Below are 18,580 nucleotides of genomic sequence, written 5' to 3'. Positions count from 1 at the left end.
GTCGTAATGGTAATGTCATTGCAAAGGGTTGGTGAAAATGACATGCGAAAGCATTGGTGAAAATGACATGTCAAAGCATTGGTGTAAATGACATGCTTTGGATCCAAAAATTAATAGCATCTTTTGGGGTCCACGCTCATATAAAATTCATCGATGAAGATGCTAAAAAGATGACATGCCAGATCACTTTCACCCATGATTGAATGACATCTTTGGCATCGAACATTTTGCTGGACCTCTAAGGGAGAAACCCATTTGGTCCACACGTTGTACATCGCATTATTTCTTACAGCCTCAAATTATGTCTGAAATTCAGACTCTGAATATTAACTACATCGGATCACTCTTTCGGGTACCTCGTCTGGGATCGGGGGCAAATCCACCTTTGGACCTCCCTACCCTAAGATGTTTGTGTTTTTATGAATATATTCTCTGATGTCCTCATGAACTTTTTAAAGAGCTCGAAAAAGATGAGGATGGAAGTGAGCGTAAATCGTGGTGCTCAAATATTTTATGCATAAGCCTCTTTAGAGTGTGTTTCCCTTGCTAAACAACGGCAGATGAGAATGAAGTGAGCGTATGTTGATTTTGTACATCCGTTAACGTATATGGGCGAGCATAGCCGGCGTGAATTTAAAACTATTTTCATGAAGATAATCTTTCCCAAGTCACCAAAGAAATTTTCGTTGAAATCTGAGGAAGGTTTAAGAAGTAAATCAACGGGATTTAAAATTCAAACCGGAAATCACAATGAGGTGGAGTATGAAGAAGAGGCGACAGTAGGTAGCAGTGGCGTCAAGCGTGATCAATATAAACGGTATTCTGACAGGTTGTAACATTGTGAACAGTCCCGAAGTGACAAAGGAAGATTTCTGTCATCTCACTGGGACCTACTTTTTATAGCCAAGTCCGAAAGGCGCACAGTGGTTCAGAATCGTTTTTTCCTGGTCAAAACTCTGTAACTTCAACGGATAGAGATATTTTCATATTTTTTTTCTGTAAGGTACCCCGATTTCGACTATTTACCCAAGTATTGCGTAAAAACTATTTATCTGTCGAACCAATTGGCGTATTGTGTCAAAATTTGGCTCAAATCCTTTCTATATCAACAAAACTTGTGATACTGAAAATGGGGTTTTGATATAGCCCCCATATAACCGTACCTTCCGATTTAAGGTGATTTTTTATCTATTAGCCACATTTTACAATCTTATTAGCCGTAATTTGGCACAATGAGTTCTCAATGTGTATAAAATATCCTTGCAAAAATGTATCAATGTAGGTCCACGTTTTCTTTCTTTTTTTGTTCTATAAGTTACCCCGATTTCGAGTACACTGTGCAACACCTACATTGCAAACAATTTCTAATGGGCATTTTCTGAAAGTACATACTGCATTATAGTCCTACATTATAATCCTAAAGTAGAAGAACTTACGAGTTAAAAGGAAGAACTAGGAAAATCTGGATCTAGCGCATCAAAATCGATAAAATATATCGAAGTTTACATAATTTCTGGAATTATGGTCAGTAACAGCTAAACTAATGGGAGTTGAACGAAAAAAATGTCCAAACAATGTGCTCAGCAATTCTTCAGAACATTCTGAAAATATTTCAAACAATGTTCACACAGGCTGTTTATTTTCATATTGGGAATTTCAATACATTGTTCATATATTTACCAAATTTCCTCTGGAAAATGGGCTAGGAATAGTGTGATATTTAACACACTAACAAGAATCGATTATTCTGAAGAATTGTGGACTACATTCTAGCCGACATTTCTATCAAAGAAAAGTTAACGAAAAATTTAAAAGTTTTGTAGATATTGTATGAAAATTACGAAATAAAAGAATTTTTAGATATATTATCCATTTTGAGGCAACAAATGCAGTTTTTCGAGGTGAATTTTTCTACAAATATTTTCAGTATGTTCTTATCCAAAAGTTTGCTTCAGAGGTTTAAATAAGATTCGAATTAGTTTCAGAGACATTGCCTCGATTAGCTCTAAAAAGTCAATATTTAGCCTTGTTTAGATAAGGCCATAAAATCTAAACCCGATCTAACAACACAAAACCAAAATACGGTTTTTATCAATTAGGTCTGTACTTTCATAAATTTCACAAATTCAACCGCTGCGTTTGTGTTGGGCACACACACGAGATTATCTATTCCTCTCTAGATAAACATCGTGTGCGTTAATTCACTGCTAAAACAAAGAAGATGATCGGTGGTGAGAGCGACGTTCAAACTCACCACAATTGAGATTGTGTGTGTTCACACAGACACGGCTCGCGAGCCCAGTGGTGATTAACACTGGTTTAAGGGTTTTAGTCTCATTATGTGTAATTAGGTATTTACGGTTCATAGGTAACACAAAATTGTAATGTACATTCACCATGAACAAACCAAAACAATCATGCTAATTCTTATTCGAAAGAATTACACTTCAAAAACTCACTCACTTTGCATATTTTCAATACCATGGTAAATAAAGAATGTAGAAATTCGATCTAAAATTATTTACCTTTTTGTCAATTTGAGTCAGCATCCCAATCAATCCAGAATTGCTTTTGTACCACTGTCTATCTATCTGAGATATGTACATATCCTCTTGAGATATGTACATATGTACGCATAGCAATGATTTACCTAGTTAATACACATTTTTTTACGTAGATATTTTTCAGTCAACACTTATTTTTATATTATCCACCTCTGGAAACCTTGAGTTTCCCGCGGACAAAAAATTGACTATGGGGTGTTCCCCTAAAACAAAAAACAAATATGGAAGGAAAAAAGGAAGAAAAAGTTACGGCGCAGGGCCTAATAAACCCAGTGCCGGCGGGGACCAGTGATCTGCCTACGAGTCAAACCCCGTCGATATCATGCGATCGTGAGCAATCTCCCATAGATGTGGGTGCCTTGGCATCTGTGGTCGAAGGTAATGCTACAAGCACACAACCTAGTGTAAAAACGGAGGAGGATAAAGGGCAGCACAGGGGGAGGATTAACTTGACCCAACTATCTGATGATGGTAGCGACCCTGATTCCGAATCCGATATCTGCGGCAAAACGAACACCACCGTTGTGGAAAATCCCATGAAAGAGGAAGTCCACAAGATGGTAGAGGAAGTGAGCGAGAGCATCGCTAAGCTCACGACGAAAAGAGTGCAGTGGTCTGGGGCCCAAAGGAAGAAATATAAGAGGAACCAGGCTAAACTAAAGAAGGAACAACAGCTGGCTGCTTCAAAGGTTACCACAGACAGTCCCTCCACTTCTTCGGAAGCGGCGAAGAGGACAAGGTCTCCTGAGGAGCAGAACGTGCCAAAACCCAGTAAGAAGAAAAAGAGCTTCCCACCTTCAATTGCCCAGGACAAACCTCGTCAGGACAAAAGCCAAGGAGAATGCCAAAAGTAACCTTCAAATGATACTGAAGAGGCGAGTTCTGACAAAAAGAAGGTGAGCGCGACGTCGGAATCTTCTGCGGTGGCCAAGGACTCAGTAAAGAAGCCTACCTCCACCCAGAAGAGGAAGATGGACGCTGAAACCGGAACGGAGCCGCCATCGACTTACGCCAAGGTAGCCAAGAGATACTACAAGGACGAGCTGTGCTACGCAGTAATCGATACTAGTAAAGGATCTGGAAGGCTACACAAAGAGTACTTATCGGAGATCGAGAAATCGATCAACGATAAAATATTGGAACAGTGTACGTCAAGGGGTATGGCTGCAAGATCGAGACGGAGCGCATGCTCGAAGTCTTTGGCGTACAAAACGAGGCCCTAAAGGTGGAAAGATGGGAGGTCTTCCACAAGGAGGAGAAGGAAGACGGCACTCTCCTTGTGATGGGGATCGACGATCTCTCGCTAGCCGGGCTCTTCAAAACCAAGGGCAAGGCATTCTTCGTCTCGAACTCGGTCTTCTTCAAAATTGGAAAGGCAAGAGTTGGTGAGAAGGAGATTGCCAAACCAAACAACCAAGAGGTCAACCTACCAAAAGGCTTACAGGAGGGAGGAGCAGACGAAATTAGCGACTCCCAAGAAGCCAACCTACTGGAGGACCAATGATTGAGGTCATCCAGATCAACCTCCATCGGAGCGAAACGGCAACACTAGCCCTGATGGACAAAATAACTAAAGGTAATATACATATTGGTTTAATCCAAGAACCTTGGACCATAAAAAACAAGGTTTCTGGACTTAACCATATAAATTATCAACTTTTTTACGCAAATACGGGATCCCGACCGAGGACCTGCATTATATGCCACAAAAACTTATGCTTTTTTTTCTCCAGAGTTGTCATCGTCGGACGTCACAGTATTGAAGCAGGGGAATGGTAACATATACCTAGCATCATTATACCTGCCGTCCGACTCCCCGACATTACCACCTTCGTCGGAATTGCAGCAACTGGTGAGAAGGATAAAGCAAACAGGTAACGAAGTACTAGTAGGTAGCGATGCTAACTCTCACCACATCTCGTGGGGTAGTACTAACATTAACAAAAGGGGTCAAGCCCTTATAGATTACTTAAATACTAACGACCTGATTACACTTAACACCGGGAATACGCCAACCTTTGTTAATAGATTTAGGGAGGAAGTACTAGATATAACGATATGTTCAGAAAATTTAATAAACGAGGTACACGAGTGGAGGGTCCTGGAGGAACACTCCTTCTCAGACCATAAGTATATTAGATTTAAAATAGCTAGGCCATCGCCTAACCCGATAACCTTCCGAAACAAATTGGACAAAGTTCGGAAAACGAGTAAAAGAAAGACTTGGGCAACCAGATGAGGAATGCCTAAGTAAGGAGGACATAGAGAGAGATGTCTTAAAGTTAACTGAGGCACTAGTAAAGTCTTTCGAGGAAAGTTGTCCCCTTCGAGAGAGGAAATCCGCCTACGAAAAACCCTGGGTGACTGGGGAAATTCGGAATAAAGGCAAGAAGATCCGCAGACTTTATAATAGGGCCAAACGTAAAAAAGCAGCTGTATTCTGGGACAACTATCAGGCAAAATTAAAGGAATACAACAAAATAACAAGAAACGCCAAACGAAACTCCTGGAAGCTTTTCTGCGAACAGGTGGATAGTGTAAATGACGTTTCAAAGATTAAAAAGTTTCGATCTAAAACCCATACGTAGACCGAGCAATTGGTCGGTGGAAATGGAAAAAGGATTGAAACAACAGAAGAAACTCTAGGCCTTCTGATGAAAACGCACTTCCCGCAGAATACCATGGTTAACACTGAGGCATCGACGGAATGTATTAACTCATCGGAAGAGGCACCAAAGATCGACAGCTTAATGGTCCAACAAGCCATTTTAAGCTTTTCACCATATAAAGCAGCTGGACCAGATCAGATCTTCCCGGCTTTACTACAGAGGGAAGTGGACTTTATTGCGTCCAAACTGGTCGGGATCTTCAATGCCTGGCAAGGCAAGTTATGCAACACCAAAATCTTATCGACCGATAAGTTTAACTTCATTCTTACTCAAAACAATGGAACGGACAGTCGACACCATGATAAAGAGTAAGATCCCCAACGATATGCTTAAATTCAAACAACATGCATACGTTAAAGGGAGATCAGTGGAAACCGCATTGCATGAGGTAGTACACCACATAGAAAGAACCTTCGAAATGAAAATGTACACACTTGCTGTATGCATCGACATCGAAGGCGCTTTCAATAACGTAAGCGCCGAGACACTTATCCACTCCTTAGACGAGTTTCAGGTAGACAGGGCCTTAAGGAACTGGATAAACCACATGCTAAGGAATAGATGGATAAGCTGCGGGCTATACGATGTGAAAATAAGAGACAAAGTTGGACAAGGAACGCCACAGGGAGGGATACTTTCACCTCTGTTGTGGGTTACCACCATAAACAGTCTCTTGAGGACCCTAACCGAAGAAGGATTTGACCCAGTCTGCTACGCAGACGACGTTATAATACTTCTGAGGGGAAAAATCCGAATCAACTCTGTCGAAGAGCAGAAACGGCTCTAAAAATTGCTTTTAACTGGGTCAGGCCGAGAGGTCTGAACGTCAACCCGGAAAAAACAGAATTATGTCTATTCACTAGAAAAACAAAAATGGGACACTACGAGGAACCAGTTTTTCTAGATAAGACAATAAATAACTCCTGTACAGTTAAATATCTAGGAGTAATTCTGGATAGGAAACTTAAATGGAAAGACCATATACAAGAAAGGGCTAACAAGGCCCAAATATGTTGGTCAACCTGCAGAAGGGCGATAGGCTCAAAATGGGGGTTCAATCCTAGGATGATACACTGGCTATACAGAAGCGTAATTAGACGAATTCTAACGTACGCGTCTGTGGTATGGTGGACAGCCATGGACAAAAAATACAATGTGGAAATATTGCAAAAGGTCCAAAGAACATGCTGTCTAAGCATTAGCGGAGCAATGAGGACCACACCGACTAGGGCTCTAGAAACAATTTTGTTTGTACACCCAATAGATATTCAGGTAAGGTATGAGGCAGCCATCGCCGCTGTAAGGCTAAAGTCGATGAGCGAGTGGATCGAAAAGAGCCACCAAACATATTACCAAAACATATTAAAGGTCACAACGGGTGAATCTATAAATCAGGTAGTATCGGACCGTATACCTGAAACTAGTGAAGTAGCCTTGTGTGAAGTGTCAATACCTGACAAAGACATGTGGATCGGGGGAGCTCTAGCACAGATTCCCGCTGGAAGCTGTGGGTTTACGGATGGGGCTGTGCTAGGGGGGAGAACCGGACTGGGTCTTTATATAATGGAACCGGAAATCTCCCTCCGTCTGCCGGATCATAACACGATCCTACAGGCGGAACTCCGGGCGATAACAGAGTGTCTGCTTTGGTTTGATACTCACAGAAGGCCTACCACTGTAAATATCCTTACGGATAGCAAAGCAGCCATTAGAGCTATATCAACCAAGACAGTGAAATCTAGAACTGTCTTGGAATGTATTAAATCTATAAATAATTACTCCCCACACGGTAAGGTAAACATTATATGGGTACCAGGGCATACCGGGATTAGGGGTAATGAAATAGCAAACTCCTTGGCAAAACAAGCCAAGGAGCAACCCACGGTAAGTCTAGAAAACGCTAAGCCGTTTAAAGCTACGAGACTAGAACTAAAGACATGGGCAAAAATGCACATGTATCCCTCTGGAGTAGTGAAGAGAAGGGAAAAAACACAAAAATCATATGGGGAAACCCAGATGAGGACAAAACAAAAGAATTACTTTTACTAAGTAAAAAAGATATTAGTAGACTGACAGGAATCCTTACAGGTCACCTAGGTCTAAAAGCGCATCTGCACAAAATAGGTTGTGCAGTGCCATTGTCAAGCCTTCACAAATCTGAGAACCCAGTTACTAGGGAATGACATTATACCAGGACTCGACCAAATTAGGACAATCGAGTTCAAAAAGATCAGAGACATTTACATAGTCTAGGACAGAGATCCTAGACTTAGTCAAAAAAAGATAATCCTCCATAACCCAAAATTAGAGCGCACAACAGGCCTACTTATGGCTTAAGTGTATGTCCACATGGGCATGTGGTGATCTAGGATCATCCCTCTTATCAACCTAACCTAATAACAAATCAGATAAAAAGCAACATTGACACTTATTCAATGATCGCTCTATTTTTCATTGTTTGTATTTTGGTCTGATCTTCTGCTGAGTGGTGACTTCAGCTATAATCTGGATCGTAAGTGGTTTGTCACTATGCTAACAAACGGACATATGTTTGTCAAACATATCTCATAATAAATCAATCCTGTTATCAAAAACAATATTAGCAAAACAAGCAATTAAGGAATAAACATTTAACAATTCCTTATTGTTTAAGCCATTTTTTATTAAATTTTTATGATTTTTTTCAAAAAAATCTGTCTAAATGATAAATTTAATTGAACTTAAAAACACTACTTTATGTTGCATCTTTGAGTAATCTGTCTTAATGTGGCAACATTATCTGCTAATTTGCGATGTTTTAGGCAATTGTCATTTGTCAAAAATTTTAGGTAACAAGATGTGAAACTTCTTTTGCCAACTTCCTTTTTCTTTCAACTCCAAAAGTGATAACATCTTGTGGATATAAAAAATTAATCTGTGAACAACTCATATATCTTATTGTCAGCAAGGCAAATAACTGCCAATTTTCATAAAAGTGAACATCGTTTAACTTAGATTTAAAAACCTTTTTTTGAAAACTAAAAAGCATTAAGAAATGTGTCTTAATTCGCAAATTCTGACATAAGGATTTATTTCAAGGCTTACACATTGGATGGTAAACATAATTTGAAAAATCAACTAGCCATACGGAATAGCCAAACTCTCGGCATTGGAAGAAATTTGCTACTTCAGGCTTCACGCTGCCCACAGTGTAGCGTGATGACATTTTTTTACGTTTGGCTAAACAATTTCGATGAAGATGTTATATTTGACATAACGAACAAGTGTATGGCCGTCAATCCACTGCAAGAATGTTTGTCTGGCAATTTTGTCCTATGTAACCCTTACGGGCTATAACGTCCATCTGGAATGTTTTCATAAACTGAAGCTTTAAATGAAATTCCCTGATCATCACTCGTTATCCAAAAAAATAAGCCCTGAGGAGATTTTATGATATTCCATATAACTTAAACTGCACCGAGTGTCACTACAACTAAAGAAACCACCTTATTCATGCGAATTTTGTCCAGGAACATTGTTTTAAGATCCCGTCATCCATGAGATACACCAATTTACATCATTGGGGAAATAATGATGTAAAACCCAATATTGTCATAGCTCATGGTGATTCTTAGCTGACCACCAAACTCCAACTGGTCTTAACCACTCCATACCTTGATTTTTAAGTATTTAATTTTCATCATAGTAAATTCATAATCATTTACCTGAGTAACCTATATTTTGGGTGCATATTATAACAGAGACTTTCTACAGAGATGTGTAAGAGATTCCTCCCCCAGTTGCATTAAATTCCTTTTTTTAGCAGCAGCCACCAACACGAAATGCAGGAGGCCTTCTTCAGATCGAGTAGCTGGTGGTAAGTTCAAAATCAGCTGTTTTTATACCCTCAGGCTTTAGGCTAAAGAGGGTATTTACACTTTGATAATTTTTTTTCGTGGGAAAGTCCATACTTCCTGAGATAATGACCCAAAAAGGTCCAGAAAATCCTACCGGCACCACCTAAACTAGCTAATGTGTAAAATAACACTTTACGAGAGAAATCGATTTAGCTCAAACTTTGTAAATTGAAAAGTAAAATTGTAATATATTTAAATTCAGAAAATTAAGTACAACATATTTAATTATATAGTCTGTAAGGAAAATATCCATAGACTAATAAAGCAAAAAAAATATTTCCTACAGATTTGTATTAGGTCCGAATATGTACTACATCGGATCACTCCTATGGGTACACCCTACCCAAAGTTTGGAAAAAATGCACTCGTCTTGGATCATTCTGAATTTTGTTGCAACATGTAGTTTTTTGCGGCCCTTTCCATCCTGGAAAATTTTCCCAACAGCTAAAAAACCTACAGAAGTATTGTGTTAACTTTTTTTCTTCGGGTACGTGGCTGAGGGTATATCTCTGTCGGCTCAGCTGACTGATACTTTCTTACTTGTTTATAATCTCTTTGCCAACATCTCTTACATGGTTTGATAAAAAAACAAAGAATGAGAAATCATAAAACATTATCAACAGTGTGACCAGATATAAAAAAGTGTTGCAGTTAAATCTGCTTTGAAATTATGCTAAAACTGCTAAAATAAATATTAAAATGCCAAAAAATAATGCTAAATTTAAAAACGTCGTTTTTAATAATATGTACCCTCCGCCACAATATGGAAGGTAAACTAAGTTTGTTTTTCGGTTTAAAACGCTTTAAAATAATCATTTGAAACCCTATGAAGTATATATATTTTTGATCAGTAGTGGAATTCTGTAACTCATTTTTTGACTTACCGACAAAAATCGGTAAAATTAAAATTCTTATAATTTCGGTAATTAACGAAATTTTTCGGTAAGTTAACAACCAAAATAAAGCCGTCGCTAAGTCCTACCGATAGCAGCAGTGTTGTCAACTTTTATTGACATTTTCTTTCATAATTTTGCGTTTTAATTTTACCGACATTTGTCGGTAACTCAAAAAATGTGTTGCAGAATTCCACTACAGGGTAAAATTCTTAGTCGATTTGTGCATGTCCATCTGTGGTAATCACAAAAATTGAGATAGGACACTATGGAAACGTGCTTCTTTTGTTTGCAGGCAAAGATGGACTATATTGGTCCATGTTTTGGTATAGCGCCCATATAACGGTTCAGGCCGATTTCAGGTATTTTGCTGTTTTTGGCTGCGTTTTCAGGCCGAATTAGCTATGATTTGGTATTTAAGATTTCCAAAAAAATGATCCACCAAAAATTGTGAACATAGGGTCCGCCTTTTGGAATAGCCCCCATATAAGGTTACCACTCGATTTCTTGTATTCTTGCATTTTTAGCTACATTTTCAGACCGAATTACCTATAATTTAGCACTTAGCGTTACTAGGGGTAAAAAAACTTATCTACAAAAAACTGCCAACATGGGTTCATTTTTATACCCTCAGCCTTTAGGCTAAAGAGGGTATTTACACTTTGATACGACCAAAAATGTGCCTCATCGAAATAATGGTTTTAGACCCCAAGTATGTTTGTACGATATCCGTTTCAGACAATTTTGAGTAGATCTAGCAATGTCCGTCCGTCTGTCTGTCTGTCGGTCTGTCTGGCTGGCTGGTGCGCACGATAACTCTCGAACGGATAAATCGATTCGGTTCAAATTTTGGGTATCGAAATATTTTGTCCAGATTCGATTTAAGTTCGAAGATGGGCCATATAGGTCCACTCCTTCAGGTACCTCCCCCACAAATGTTCAAAAATTGTCGCAAAACTTGTGCGCACGATAACTCTTGTAGGGAATAACCGATTTGGTCCATACTTTGCACATCGTGTAATTTCTACCAAACTTAGATTAGGTTCCAATATGGACTCAATCGGTCCACTTCTTCGGGTACCTCCCACACAAAATTTCGGAAAAGTTCGGTTTAGGACCTGGTCTCGAATCGCTTTGATTTTTGTTTACGCAAGTTGTATTCGCTGTCCTCTATACGACGCTGTAAGTTTCATTAGGGGCAAGTCCATACTTCCTGAGAAAATAGCCTGAACGTTACAAAAAAACCCTATGACACCGTGTGTAGTGGTTGGAGCGCAAGATAACTCTCGAACGGATCTGCCGATTCGGTCCAAAATTTGGCTTTCGTAATATTTTGTCCAAACTTAGTTCAAGTTCAAAGATGGATTATATCGGTCCACTCCTTCCGGTACCTACCCCACAGAAGTTCGAAAATGTTCGGAAAATTTGTGCGTACGATAACTCTTGAAGGGAGTAACCGATTTGGTCCTTACTTTGCACATTATGAAATTTCTACCAGACTTAGATGAGGTTCCAATATGGACTCAATCGGTAAATTCCTTCGAGTACCTCCCACACAAAATTTCGGAAAAGTTCAGTTTAGGACCTGCTCTTGAATCGCCTTGGTTTTTGTTGTACCATCTTGTATTCACTGTCCCCTATACGAAGGTACAAGTTTCCTCAGGGGCAAGTCCATACTTCCTGAAAAAATAGCCTGAAAGTTGAAAAACAAACCCTATGACACCATGTTTATGGGTGGAAGCGCAAGATAATTCTCGAACGGAAATGCCGGTTCCGGCCAAAATTTGGCCTTCGTAATATTGTTTCCAAACTTAGTTTAAGTTCGTAGATAAGCCATATCGGTCCACTCCTTCAGGTACCTACGCCACAAAAGTTCAAAAATATTCGGAAAAATTGTGGGCACGATAACTCTTGATGGGAGTGACCGATTTGGTCCATACTTTACACATTATCATAATATCTACCAGATATAGATCAGGTTCGAATATGGACTATATTTGTCCACTCCATCCCTTACCTCCCACACAAAATTTTGAATAAGTTCACTTTAAGACCTGCTATTGAATCACTTTGATTTTTATTGAAGCTACTTACATTCGCTGCCTCAATTACGATGGTAAAAGTTGTTTCAGGGGCAAGTCCATACTTCTTGAGAAAACAGCCCGAAGGGTGTAAAAACCCCCTATGGCACCCCCATGGTCTATGTCGGTCCATTCCTTTAAGTACTTTTTCAGCAAAATTTTTGAACTTTAATCCTAATCAATATTTTTGTCGGTTCATACGAGACCAAAATTTTTAAACCCCCTAAATACATAAGTTTTTTGTGAAAAAAAGTGTTTCAATTTACACAGGCTGAGGGTATATCTCTGTCGGCAAAGCCGACTGATACTTTTTTACTTGTTTGGAATAGCTTTAAATAACGGGTATTTTTATGTTCTAAGCTACATTTTGAGACCAGGGGATGGATTCTTGTTCTATGAAAATTTGAAATGAAAAATATTTTCTTTATAAAATTTTTCATTCGACATTTATTGCACCAAATACGCTATGTATGTCAAATTTCAATAAAATTTGGAATGTGTGACGGAATTTGGTGTAGAAAGGATTATGTCAAATTATATTGAAATCGGTTCATATTTGGATATAGCTTCCATATATATTTTCTGCTGATTTCATGTATTTGATGCATCAAACACGCTATGTATGCCCAATTTCATTGAAATTTGGAATGTGAGATGGAATGTGGTCTAGAAATATATTTTCCACATTATATTGAAATCGGTTCAGATTTCGATATAGCTCCCATATATATTATCGGCCGATTTCATGTATTTGATGCACCAAACACACTATGTATGACCAATTTCAAGGAAATTCGAAATGTGTGACGGAATTTGGTATACGTTTGCCAAATTATATTGAAATCGATTCAAATTTGGTTATAGATCCTGAACATATTTTCGGCCGGTTTCATGCATTTGATGCACTAAACACGCTATGTATGTCCAATTTCATTGAAATTTGGATTGTGTGACGGAATTTGGTGTAAAATAAGTATGCCAAATTATTTTGAAATTGGTTTAGATGTGGATATAGCTCCCATATATATAATCGGCCGATTTCATGTATTTGATGCACCAAGCAAACTACGTATGATTAATTTCAATAAAAATTTGGAATATTTGACGGAATTTGGTGAAGAAGTAATTATGCAAAATTATATTGAAATGGATTCAGATTTGGATATAGCTCCCATATATATTTTCGGCCGAATTCATGTGTTTGATGAGCCAAACACTCTATGTACATATGTCAAATTTCATTGAAATTTAAAATGTGTGTGGTTTACAAGTAAATTTGCTAAATTTTGTCGAAATCGGTTAAGATTGGACATTGCTCTCATATATACTTTCAGCCGATTTCATATATTTGATGCACCAAACACGCTATGTATTTCCAATTGCATTGAAATTTGGAATGTCTGACCGAATTTGGCGAATTTATATTGAAATCGATTAAGATTTGGTTGCAGCTCCCGAACATATTTTCGGCCGATTTCATGTATTTGATGCATCAAGCACGCTCTGTATGTCCAATTAAGTTTGAAAAATTATATTGAAATCTGTCAAGATTTGTAAAATGTGTGCATAATTATTGTGAAATTGGTTCAGATTTCAGGTTGCCCTTTTATTAAAAAATATCACGCGTGTATACATGAGGGATATTTATTTAAGGGAGCGATTTTGATGTCAGTAAAAGTCATCATTTTAGTTCGAGTGTGCTTATATTCAGAAAGGAATTAACCAAGGCTACATATACTAAATACTACATATCCGACACGCTTCTTAAGAGGGATGAGTGAAAAAGAAACAGTTACCTATATTTTTCTTTTGATATTTCTAAATCATTATTATATTATAAATTTAAGCATAGTATTATTCCTATTTTAATTCGCATTTTTAAAGGCGAGATCTACATCCAATCTGTCGAAATTGTGTAAGAGTATATGCAATTTGTAAATGTGACCTACCGTAGTCGACCATTAGTCGTAGTCTATTATTATTCGTAGTTGACTATTAATAGTGGTGGGCTATTAGTCGTAGTTGGTTATTGGGTGTGCTAAAACCGCGTAATCGACGGTACGGTTTTACATCTTTTTTCTACTTTTAAAGTGTCTGTTTACATTTTTCCAAGATTTTGGGCTTCTTTTACTTGTTTTCTTCCAATATTATTCCAGAATGCCTATTAAATATAACGCTTCTGTCTCCCTTTCTCATGACCCAGTCGCACAGTGGGAAAATACAGATCTAGCATGTTTATGAATAATTTGGATAATAATAGCTTTATATTGATAATTTTACTTTATTTATTGATATATTGGGTGAATTTGTATTTTAATGTATATTTTTTCGAAAAGTCCAGTATAACGGTACCTCCCGATTTTCGATATTTTGATTATTTCTGCCGCAGTATTCATCTGAAATGGCTAAAATTTGATATTAAGCCTCAGTTGGGGGCATAAAATATTCCGGCAGAGAATTGTCGGAACAGGTCCACGTTTTCATATAGCCCCCATAGAATGGTACCACCCTTTTTTAGTAATTTTGAAGATTTAACCACATTATCTAACAGAAGTAGCTGAAATTTGGCATATACTATTCATTTGGGTTATAACATATTCCGACAGATAATTGTCGGTATAGATCCACGTTTTGACCTTGCCCCAGTGTTGCCGAATTTGACGATTTATCGTCATTTCGACGATTTTTTGGCCCAAAATTGAAAAATTACGATTTGTCGATTTTATGGTACAAAATGACGATTTTTCACGGAAGCTAAAATTGCATGAAATAAAAGACGATAACTATTTTTTGACCAAAAATTCACGAACGATTTTAAACAAACCAATGTTTCGGTTAGGATTGGTAATGGATTTTATTTTATTTTATTGAGACTACAAAAACCCTAATTGGGTTTTGTGTTGTTATATCGGGTTTGGATTTTACAGCCTCATCTAAACCGGACTTAAATTACCCATTTTTCTACTGACCGGGGCTTTATCTCATAAACTAATAAGAATTTTACTTCGCTGTCTTCATCAATATTGTAGAAGAACTTACGTGTCAAAAAGAAGAACTGGGAAAAACGACATCTAGGGCATCAAAATCGATAAAATATATGAAAGTTTACATAATTTCTGGAATTATGGTCTGTAGAAGCTAAACTACTGGGAGTTAGTAGTAACTTTCTAAAAATAATTCCAAACAACGCGCTCATCAATTCTTCAAAAACATTCTGAGACTCTAAAATACTTATTTCATGTTGTTACAGTCTGTATTTCATATCATACTTTCTAAAAAACATATTTCAAACAATGTTCACACTGGCCATGATACAATAAGGAGGTAGCAGCAACTGCCGTTTTTGGTAACATAAGATGTCAAAATTTGACATAAATTCAATGCAATTGACACATTATGTTACCACCAGCTGGGCTTCAGCTGGGCTGATAATGCTACCTGTCTTATTGTATCATGACACAGGCTGTTTATTTTCATATTTGGGATTCCATGACATTGTCTGTATATTTATCAAACTGTTTTTGAAAAATATGCTAGAAACAGCGTGATATAGACATTTTAGAAGAATGGAATGTTTTGAAGACTTGTGAGCTACATTCCCGCGGCTAATTTTTTCAAAGATAAGTCAACGAATAATGTTTTAGAGATATGGGTCGGAATATACGAAATAAAGATATATTATGCATTTTGAGGCAACAAATGCAGTTTTTAGAGCTATTTTTTTCTACAAATATTTTTCCTTATCTAGAAGTTTGCTTCAGAGGTTTAAACATGATTTGAATTGTATTCAGAGATATTGCCTCGAATTGCTCAAAAAAGTCAATATTTAGCCATGTTTAGACGAGGCCATAAATTCTAAACCCGATCCAAGAACACAAAACCCAAACAGGGTTTTTATAGATTGGGTTTGTACTTTCATAAAATCCGCATTAGAAGTTGCTTGCAAAAATTATCTAGAACATGTTGTTAAATAATAAATTCACAAAAACTAATTTCGAAAAAATGGGTGTCATTTTTTGCACCTCTCTGAGTTTATTTGCGTCCGCGAACGTGTTAACTGCCTACTAATACCCTCTTTAAGCGATCAGGCAGTTTTGAATGACAGTTTTCATCGATTTCCGACTGCCCAATAACCAAAATGTAAGTGTACCGACTAATATGGAGAGTCACACTGTCAAGCAACCGATATTTGAGCTAAGCTGTCATTCAAAACTGGCAATGTGTACCCAGCTTTACCTTGCTGCATTACTGCAAACTCGATAACCATAGGTAAAGCGGGGTACACACGATCAGTTTTGACTGTCGATTTTTCGGATATCTGTCCAACCGTCCAGCAACCACAAAATATTTTGTGGTTGCCTGATGACTGACAAAAGTGAACGGCCACACTGGCAAGCAACCGATTATTTGAGCAAAACTGACAGTCAAAACTGATCGTGTGTACCCCACTTAAAAAGTATTATCTTGTGAATGTTGTTTTTATGGCGGTATTTAACTGAGATTGGATTATATAATTGGGTTGTATATCTTATGTTGTCAGGCTCATTGACAAAACTATCAGCGAAAAAAATTGCATTTAGTGGTAATCAAACCAAGTTTTTGACCATGTAGACGATTTTTGATGATTTCCAAATTTTGTTGACAATTTCTTTAAAAAAACTGTCGGCAACTCTGCATAGCCCCCATATAACGGTACCACCCGATATTCCGTATTTTAAACATTCCAACCGAAATGCATGAAATCCGATTTGAATATATATAATTTAAAGTGGAGGGAATACAAATAATTCAAAATCACCCTATTCTGCTATTTTTTAGTAATAAAAGTCACATTTAGCAATTTGTTTGGAGATGCTTTACTACTTTCATTTACGTACTTCCTCCTTGTCCCAGGAACCCTCGGACGGACATTTTTAATTTTTTTATTTTCTTATCTGCTATGCTGTGATACATTCCAAGTGATATCTGATATGTTAGATCAAAATTTTTCAGGAATCTTAATTTTATTTGCACCGAACTTAAAAAGCATCCTGCGCCGAAATTGGCAAAAAATTCAAAATCGCAAAAAGTCACAGGAAATAATTTCAGAAGTTATTGTAGACAAGCTAAACCTGACTAATTTCCATACTAAACCCCTATTTCAATTGCAGAAATGGAATAAAATGGAAGTTACATATCATTAGCCCGTAACATATTAATTAAAATAACTTATGGTTTTATGGTGAAACTTTCACCTACGCACAGTGGTTCAGAATCGTTTTTTCCTAGACAAAATTCTGTATCTTTTGAACGGATATAGATATTTTCAAATTCTTTTTTTTTTGTTAGACAGATAACACAATCAGCTTTCCGGTTAATTATAAGCGGCCAAATTCGGTGTGGTAGTTGCAGAGGAATTCAAGGTCAAAGTTGAACTTTTGATTTTTTTTTACTATTTTTCATCAAAATATCAGTGTTTTTGTGTTTTTTATATCTTCTTATATATTAAAGATGGTCAAACGCCAATAAAAAACTATAAAAATGACAAGAAAAAAAAAAAAAAAAAAAAAAAATTTGGTCAAACGCCAATAAAAAACTATAAAAATGACAAGAAAAAAAAAATTAAAAGTTTTTCAAAAATTCAAAAAAATACTCCTTGGGTTTTCATACAACTTATTTAACTCATATAAAAACTCATATACTCCAAAAAATTTAATTTGTGTAAAAAAGCTGCAATTCATATGGGAAATGGTATGGAAAACACACACATTTTTATCCATGTAATTTCAATAAATTTAAAAAAGTGTTAAGCGGACGGAACGGAACGGGGACAAAAGTATATATGGGCTGAAAGAGGGCATCTTTCTGTGAAAACAGAACATTGTTCCATGTTGTTCAACAAAAGTTGTAGTCCACTAAATGTGGAATTTCATAAAATTTAGTACATGAGGAAAAATAAAATAGCTCATGTTGTGTAAACGCTACGGTAATTTGTTTATACTATTTTTAAGGATCACAATCTTACGTACCTAACAAAAAAACAATGAACGCAATGTATGTTATAGTTTTCGAGAAATAGCTATTTCTTTCTCCAGAAGTTTGCAAAAATTACGTATTTCTCAAACATGGGAAAAATTTTCGTCTTTAGGGGCATCCCACGCCCGCATCTTTCAATATTTTGACCTAATTTTTTGGTTTCCTTAGTTTCAATATGTTTACTATCGAATCCCATATACACCTTTTCAGATGTAATTCGAATTATTTTAATTGTAATTCGAGAATTCTATTTGTAATTCGTAACATTTCATTTGTAATTCGAGAATTCTATTTGTAATTCGAATTATTCAATTTGTAATTCGAATTATTCCATTTGTAATTCGAAATATTCCATTTGTAATTCGAATTATTCCATTTGAAATTCGAATTATTCCATATGTAATTCGAATTATTCCATTTGTAATTCGAATTACTACATTTGTAATTCGAATTATTCCATTT

This window comes from Musca autumnalis, unplaced genomic scaffold (genome assembly GCF_047663935.1).
Source record: "Musca autumnalis isolate F117 unplaced genomic scaffold, ASM4766393v1 scaffold_1, whole genome shotgun sequence".
Classification (NCBI taxonomy): Eukaryota; Metazoa; Arthropoda; class Insecta; order Diptera; family Muscidae; genus Musca; species Musca autumnalis.
Note: the sequence above shows the minus strand (reverse complement) of the source record.